Source organism: Lathyrus oleraceus, chromosome 3, assembly GCF_024323335.1.
Source record: "Lathyrus oleraceus cultivar Zhongwan6 chromosome 3, CAAS_Psat_ZW6_1.0, whole genome shotgun sequence".
NCBI classification, from domain to species: domain Eukaryota; kingdom Viridiplantae; phylum Streptophyta; class Magnoliopsida; order Fabales; family Fabaceae; genus Lathyrus; species Lathyrus oleraceus.
Window position 1 is genome coordinate 183417070 of NC_066581.1, and position 6547 is coordinate 183423616.

The 6547-nt window shown below is 33.1% G+C and overlaps 1 long non-coding RNA gene across 1 annotated transcript; it reads right to left on the reverse strand.

The window, feature by feature from the left end:
- Positions 1-2037: 2037 nt before the first annotated feature.
- On the reverse strand, positions 2038-3031 carry LOC127129046 (uncharacterized). The gene is made up of 2 exons (XR_007806131.1): positions 2376-3031; positions 2038-2292 (listed from the first exon to the last, which is right to left on the reverse strand). It is a non-coding gene; the product is annotated as an uncharacterized LOC127129046 (long non-coding RNA).
- Between the last annotated feature and the right edge of the window lie 3516 nt (positions 3032-6547).

A 6547-nucleotide genomic window follows, 5' to 3' on the forward strand; every position in this document is an offset into this window, starting at 1 on the left:
TGATGAGATATTACCGCTGTTCTACAGTTTACTATGTCTTAAGCAATGGTTTCAAATTGTTTTGGGTTGGTGAAAGTAACATTCATAAGAGTTTGTAGCAATGGTAAAAGTTTAGAAAGATTAACGTTTTAAAAGACATATCAAGACTAAAGTTCATCAACCAATTTTGCATGCATTCAATTAATCAAGCATGTGAACTTCATTTATAATCAACATAACAACATATTGTTCATCTACATTGCTCATGTCTAAGACGGTATTGTGAGTTTTACCGAATTGTTTAATCAATGATGTCTCAACCTATTAAACAATACAAATAACATTAATGATATGATACAAAGTGAATATCAAAGTCCACTTCCATGTCTAGATTTGGTATTTGGTTAATGATAAACTTAGGTCAAGACTTAAAAGATCTTTCTCAACAATGTTTTAAACCACAAATATTCAATAAAAGTAAAGATTATCATCTACATTGATTATCAAGTTGTTCACATACAAAAGATTAAAAGAAATACATTCAAGTTAAGATTGATTACATCTAATCTTGATACAAGAAGGTTTAGCTACCCATAATCACGGTAGATTCTTCAACAAGTAACAAGAACAGATTCACAAGCATCAACATCGAAAAACTCAAAGATTGATACTTCAAAATCTTAATTCTAATTTCTTGATGATTTTTGATATAAAAATAACTTTGGAATAAAGTTGGAGAGGTCTCAAAATATCTAGCCAAAAGTATATATATCATGTCCAAAAAGTGAAATCACGTTAAGCCCCATCAGAGCGCGCTTAGTGCAACCAGTAAAAAATAACTTAAACCGCCTTGATTTATGCTAATCGAACTCCTAACGCGAATTTCCCAATTTCCTTTTGTCCCACGTTTTCTAAGCGCGCTTAGACCTCTTTGAAAAACTTGGAAACTTAAAAATAGAAACTTTGTGTCTTGCTTGGTGCCTTCTTGCTGATGCTTCCAATAGGCTCTGAAACCTACAAATTTGCACCAAAATGATCAAACAAAATCTATTCACATGATAATGTTAAAAACTACATATTTACACTTTAAACTAAGATGCTAACAAGAAATTCTATTGAGATCAAGTGAAAAGGGGCACAAAATACTATGACTTATTTATAAAAATTGGCCCTTAATAGTACCCATGGTGAGAAGATATCCAAACCACGATTTTGATGAGCTTATGTAGATCCACATCTTTAGAAATGGGCTATAACAACAACTAAAGTTATTTCTAGATGCTATTGATGAGGGATCTCTCATGTACAAGAATGCAAAAGATCCAATTGAAATCATTGAAGGAATGTCACTTAGTGATCATCAGGGATAACATAATGTAAACCAATCATAAAGAAAGAGTGGTATCATTGAGTTGAATACCAATGATGTTATTCTGGAATAAAACTAGTTCTTGATGCAAATAGTGGATGACTTGACAAAGTAGTTGTCTAAACTGCCACAACAATTGAAGGAGATGCATGAAACACCTCAACAAAGGCATATTGCATTTTTAAAATTATGCAGCAGAGATAATTCATTCATGTTGCTTAGGATTTGAACCAGGTAAAAGTCATATTCACCTACACAAGCATATTCCACACAAGAAATCCCTAGTTTCTAACCTACAGTTGACTTTGGTCAACTGTTGACCAAAGTCAACCATCCATTTCTAAGTCCATATTGTTTTGACCTTGGTAACATTGACTATCCTTTATGCCATTTTTTATTCACATCATTTTTAACATTCATGTTTGTTACACACTTTTGAACCTAACTTGTGTTTAGTCCTCATATCCAATTCCACTTTCATAATTCCATTGATAACCTTCCATAACTATCATTCAAATCCAACATACCTTTCATAAACATTTCCAAAACAAATCCATAAGACCAATTCCATTCAACTTTCATTTATAACTAACTTTCAAATTCCATACAATAAACACTTTCAAATGCACATTCCATACAATTTCAAGTCCATGATATTTCCATACACATACAAGTGGCATGCCATAAAGTCATTCAATCCATTTCCATTCTTTCATTCAATAACATCCATTACAAACCAAATTTTCAAAATGTTCCAAAATAAATTACAAGCCAATCCATATCTTCAATTTTAAACCAATCCTTTACATTACAATAGAGTTCACATTACAAAAATTATAATTCCTACTAATGCTAAAGTTAAACATAGCATTCCAAGCATGTCATAGCAAGCCTATCCATTCCAATCTTCAAGAAGACCAAGTTTTTATCTTCCATAGAATTACCTAGAAAGTCAAGAAAACCACATTTTGAGATCATGGCATATTCATCAATTAGCAAGCATTCAAACTTTAATTCAAGAACATACTCATTATTTCCAGATATTCATACTTCACTATTCATTTTTCATTTTCTCTTCGCAACTCTTCTATTTTCCACAACTCTCCAATCTGAGTCAGTCTGCAGAAAATCACAATCTCCACTCTAAGCTTCACTCACGCATTGAACCAGCTCACACAACGCGAAGAAGAGAAGAAGAAAAGGTACGGTTCGGAGCAGAGCAGAAGGAAAGGGTGATACCTGTAACTCTCCATAGGTTCGTCGTGTCGGAAACTCAATAGGTAATCTTTTTGTCTTCAATATGCTAGTGTTTTTTGAAATAATCCATGACCTCCATTAAGCATCGTTGGAAGCCCGCAATGAGAGCAATTGGCGAGGGAGGTGCAGTGCGACCTTGCGTGGCGTATGAAGGCCAAGATGAGCTGTTGAATTTGTTCCTATGCGCCATTTTGGGAGCCATACCGAAGCTTCCTTCAAACAAGAACAAAGGAGTTTGGATCGCGTTTGATGAGAGGTTTTAGCAGACCGTGCATTCAGTTTCGTGCCTCATTAGTGTAGCTCTTAGGATAATAACAAGCCAGATCCACTAAGCCTTGTTTGATACGCCCTTTTCCTTCTTCCTGCTCCATGAATTCGGTAGGATTTCGACCCGTTGGTCCTTTGCGCCCAGAATTCGTGTTCACACCCCTGCCATGGGCCTATACCCCTCAATTCATGGATCATTTGCTTGTTATCTTATTTTAATCACTATCTTAATCAAACTTAGTTCCTTTTAATTTATGATTTAATGTATGCTTTAAGTTTCTTGTAAATAACACTTAATTCTTTTGTTGACATTTTGTTCTCATTTAGTTTTTCCTGATTTTAATTCTTTAATATTGGATTTTTAGTTGTTATTTTAACCATGTTTAGAATTAATAATGAAAATACATGTTCATGTTAGAATTGATTAGACATTATAGAATTTAATTAGATGAGTTTTACAATTCTAGGATTAATTAGAATTTTAGATTTTGTTTAGATATAATTAAGGTTTTAGTTCTAAGTAGATTTTACTTTTGGAATTAACTTCTTGATTAATCATCCATGTAATTTGACCTTTTTACCCTTAGGGTTATTTTAGTCATAGAAATGCATGATCCTTTAGGGTTAGAATTGATTTAGAATAATTAGCTATTTTAAGCAAGTTGATTTTAATGAAGTATTAGATTAATATGATGTAATCTTGGCATGATCCCTTAAGAATAACTTGTGCATATTTTAACCCTTAGATTAGGTTAACCATATATTTTCAAATTAATTCCAAACCTTGATTCAAGTTGATCAAAAGAAATTTTGATTAGCTAAATCCTTTGATCGTGTATAATCCTACAGTCTATTGAAGTGATCAAAAGTCCCTTGATCACTTGATGAAACTCTTTCAATGAGTTGTGGATCTCCAGACCTCAAGTTCAGACTTGCATACAAGGTATCCCAGTCAAACCAAGCAGTGGATTATACAAGGCATATCAAAGGTGTTTCTTCAAGAGCTTGTCAGTCAAGATTAAAATTGTGCGACATGAGCCTTAAGAAATAGGGAATGAATGAGAGTGGAGAATTCCATTAACTCATTTTGAATATCTTTGGATACGGGACGAATGACCTAGTTGCTTATCGTATTCACCTCTATTTAGAGACTTTAACACACTTCAAATAATATGGTTTTCAAGTCTCTCACTTCAAAGCAATAGTACAACAATCAAAGGTCTCCATCAACAACTTATCAATCATAATTCAAGTTGTATGTCATGAGCCTGAAGTAACAAACAATGATGAGAGTGGAGAATTCCTATCCTTGTCTATGATATTCTTGGGTGCGGGACGAATGACCTAGTTGCTCAAGGTATTTGCCTTTATTCATAGACTTTAATGTAATTCGAATCAGATGATTTATAAGATCTTCATCATCAAAAGGAGAAGTAAAGATTCTTCTTCAGCAACTTGAAAGTTATGATAAGAATCACATGCCACGAGCCTTAAGTAGTAAAGAATTAATGAGAGTGAAGAATTTTATTAACTCATTCTGAATATCTTTGGCTATGGGATGAATTACCCAATTGCTCATCGTATCGACCTTTACTCATAGACTTTAGTGTGGTTCATATCCAATGATTGTCAAGTCTTCTTCATAATCCATCTTTCATTATCATACCTCTTGCCTCATCAATCTCTTGTTGTCATAATAGGCTAAACTACGAAAGCTATGACTTTCTCATTGCATGGTGAGAATACGTAGGCACGAGAATTTAGATTCTCTGCAAGCTACCTTATTTATTTCCACCTCATTTGTTACTCATTCATCAATCAATACCATCTTGTTGAAATCATATCATTTTTCCTGGGATTCCATGCAAATCCTTTTAGGATGACCTAATCAAAGTCCACCTTGTGAACCAAGAGATGTTTTCCTTAATGTCAAACACTTTATTCCTTCTTTTTGGCCAATATGCCTTTGCTCTTTGGTTCAAAGTTTATTCCTTCATGGATCCAATATATCATTTTTCTTTGATCTCAAATTGTTTGTCCTCTACAGTGATATATTGTTCTTTGTACCCAACAACACTTTCTTGTGGGCCTTATATATATATATATATATGTATATATATATATATATATGTATATATATATATATATATATATATATATATATATATATATATATATATATGTATATATATATATATATATATAATGTCAAACACTTTATTCCTTCTTTTTGGCCAATATGCCTTTGCTCTTTGGTTCAAAGTTTATTCCTTCATGGATCCAATATATCATTCTTCTTTGATCTCAAATTGTTTGTCCCCTACAGTGATATATTATTCTTTGTACCCAACAACACTTTCTTGTGGGCCTTATATATATATATATATATATATATATATATATATATATATATATATATATATATATATATATATATATATATATATATATATATATATATATATATATATATAGATAGATAGATAGATAGATAGATAGATAGATAGATAGATAGATAGAGAGAGAGAGAGAGAGAGAGAGAGAGAGAGAGACTTTTAGGCCAATGACCAATGCATTCCTTGTGAACCAAGAGATGTATGTGCTATAAAACCAAACACTTTTTTCCTTCTTTTTCGGCCAATATGCCTTTACTCTTTGGTTCAAAGAATTTACCTTTATGGATTTCCCATGTTACCATTCTGTTGGTACAAGTTACATTGTTCATCATTACAATCATACCTTTGGAATTGTTTGTCTTGTTAGTCCTAGTTGCTTAGGCAAACACTTCCTTATCCCTCCTTTGTTCTCATAGTTTCACAAACTACGAATGCTCTGACTTTCTCATTGCACATTGATAATATGTTGATACGAGGATGTGAATCCTTGGAGAGCACATTCCTAATTATTTTGTATGCCTTAGGGCGTCATCCATAGCTTTCATGAACCATCATCTACCTTCAATCATTGAACCATTCACTTCATGTGATATATCTGTTATCTTTGAACAAATACATGATCTCTTTGAGCTCAATCTTATGTCTGCTTATGAACCAAGAGTTGTTTGTGTTGTGAAACCAAACACTTAATTCTCTTTGTTTTCGGCCGTATCGTATAGTGGCAAATGTTCAGACTACTCACATATTGGTTAATGCCATTTTTCTTCTTGGGTTCAAATTTCTTCCCTTTTTGGAGTTCAAAACAATATAATCCTTTGGTTCATACCATACCTTGATCACAACTTCTTTTCACCTCCCACCATTAGTTCTATGAACTACGGAGCTCTGAATTCCTTATTACACTATAAGGATACGTAGGCATGAGGGCCAAAATACTCACCCAACACTTTATCTATTCTTTTTCTTTCCCCTTATTCTTTTGTGAGTAACCTTTAAATAGTAACACCCATTCGAACAAGAACGATCAAAACGGTTCTCGTTGAGTACAATGGATGTTAGCGGTGCTAATACCTTCCCCTTGCATAACCGACTTCCTTACCCAAGTTTTTCTTTCCCAGGTGTTATCGATGTTTTCCCTTTCCTTCGAGAATAAATAAAGTTCGATGGTGACTCTGATGTATTTTCGAATGTGCGATGCGTTCGAGTATATTTACACTAGCTTCAACTATCTTCAAGCTATTTATGTTAAATAATCACTTGTTGGGAGGCAAACCAACCA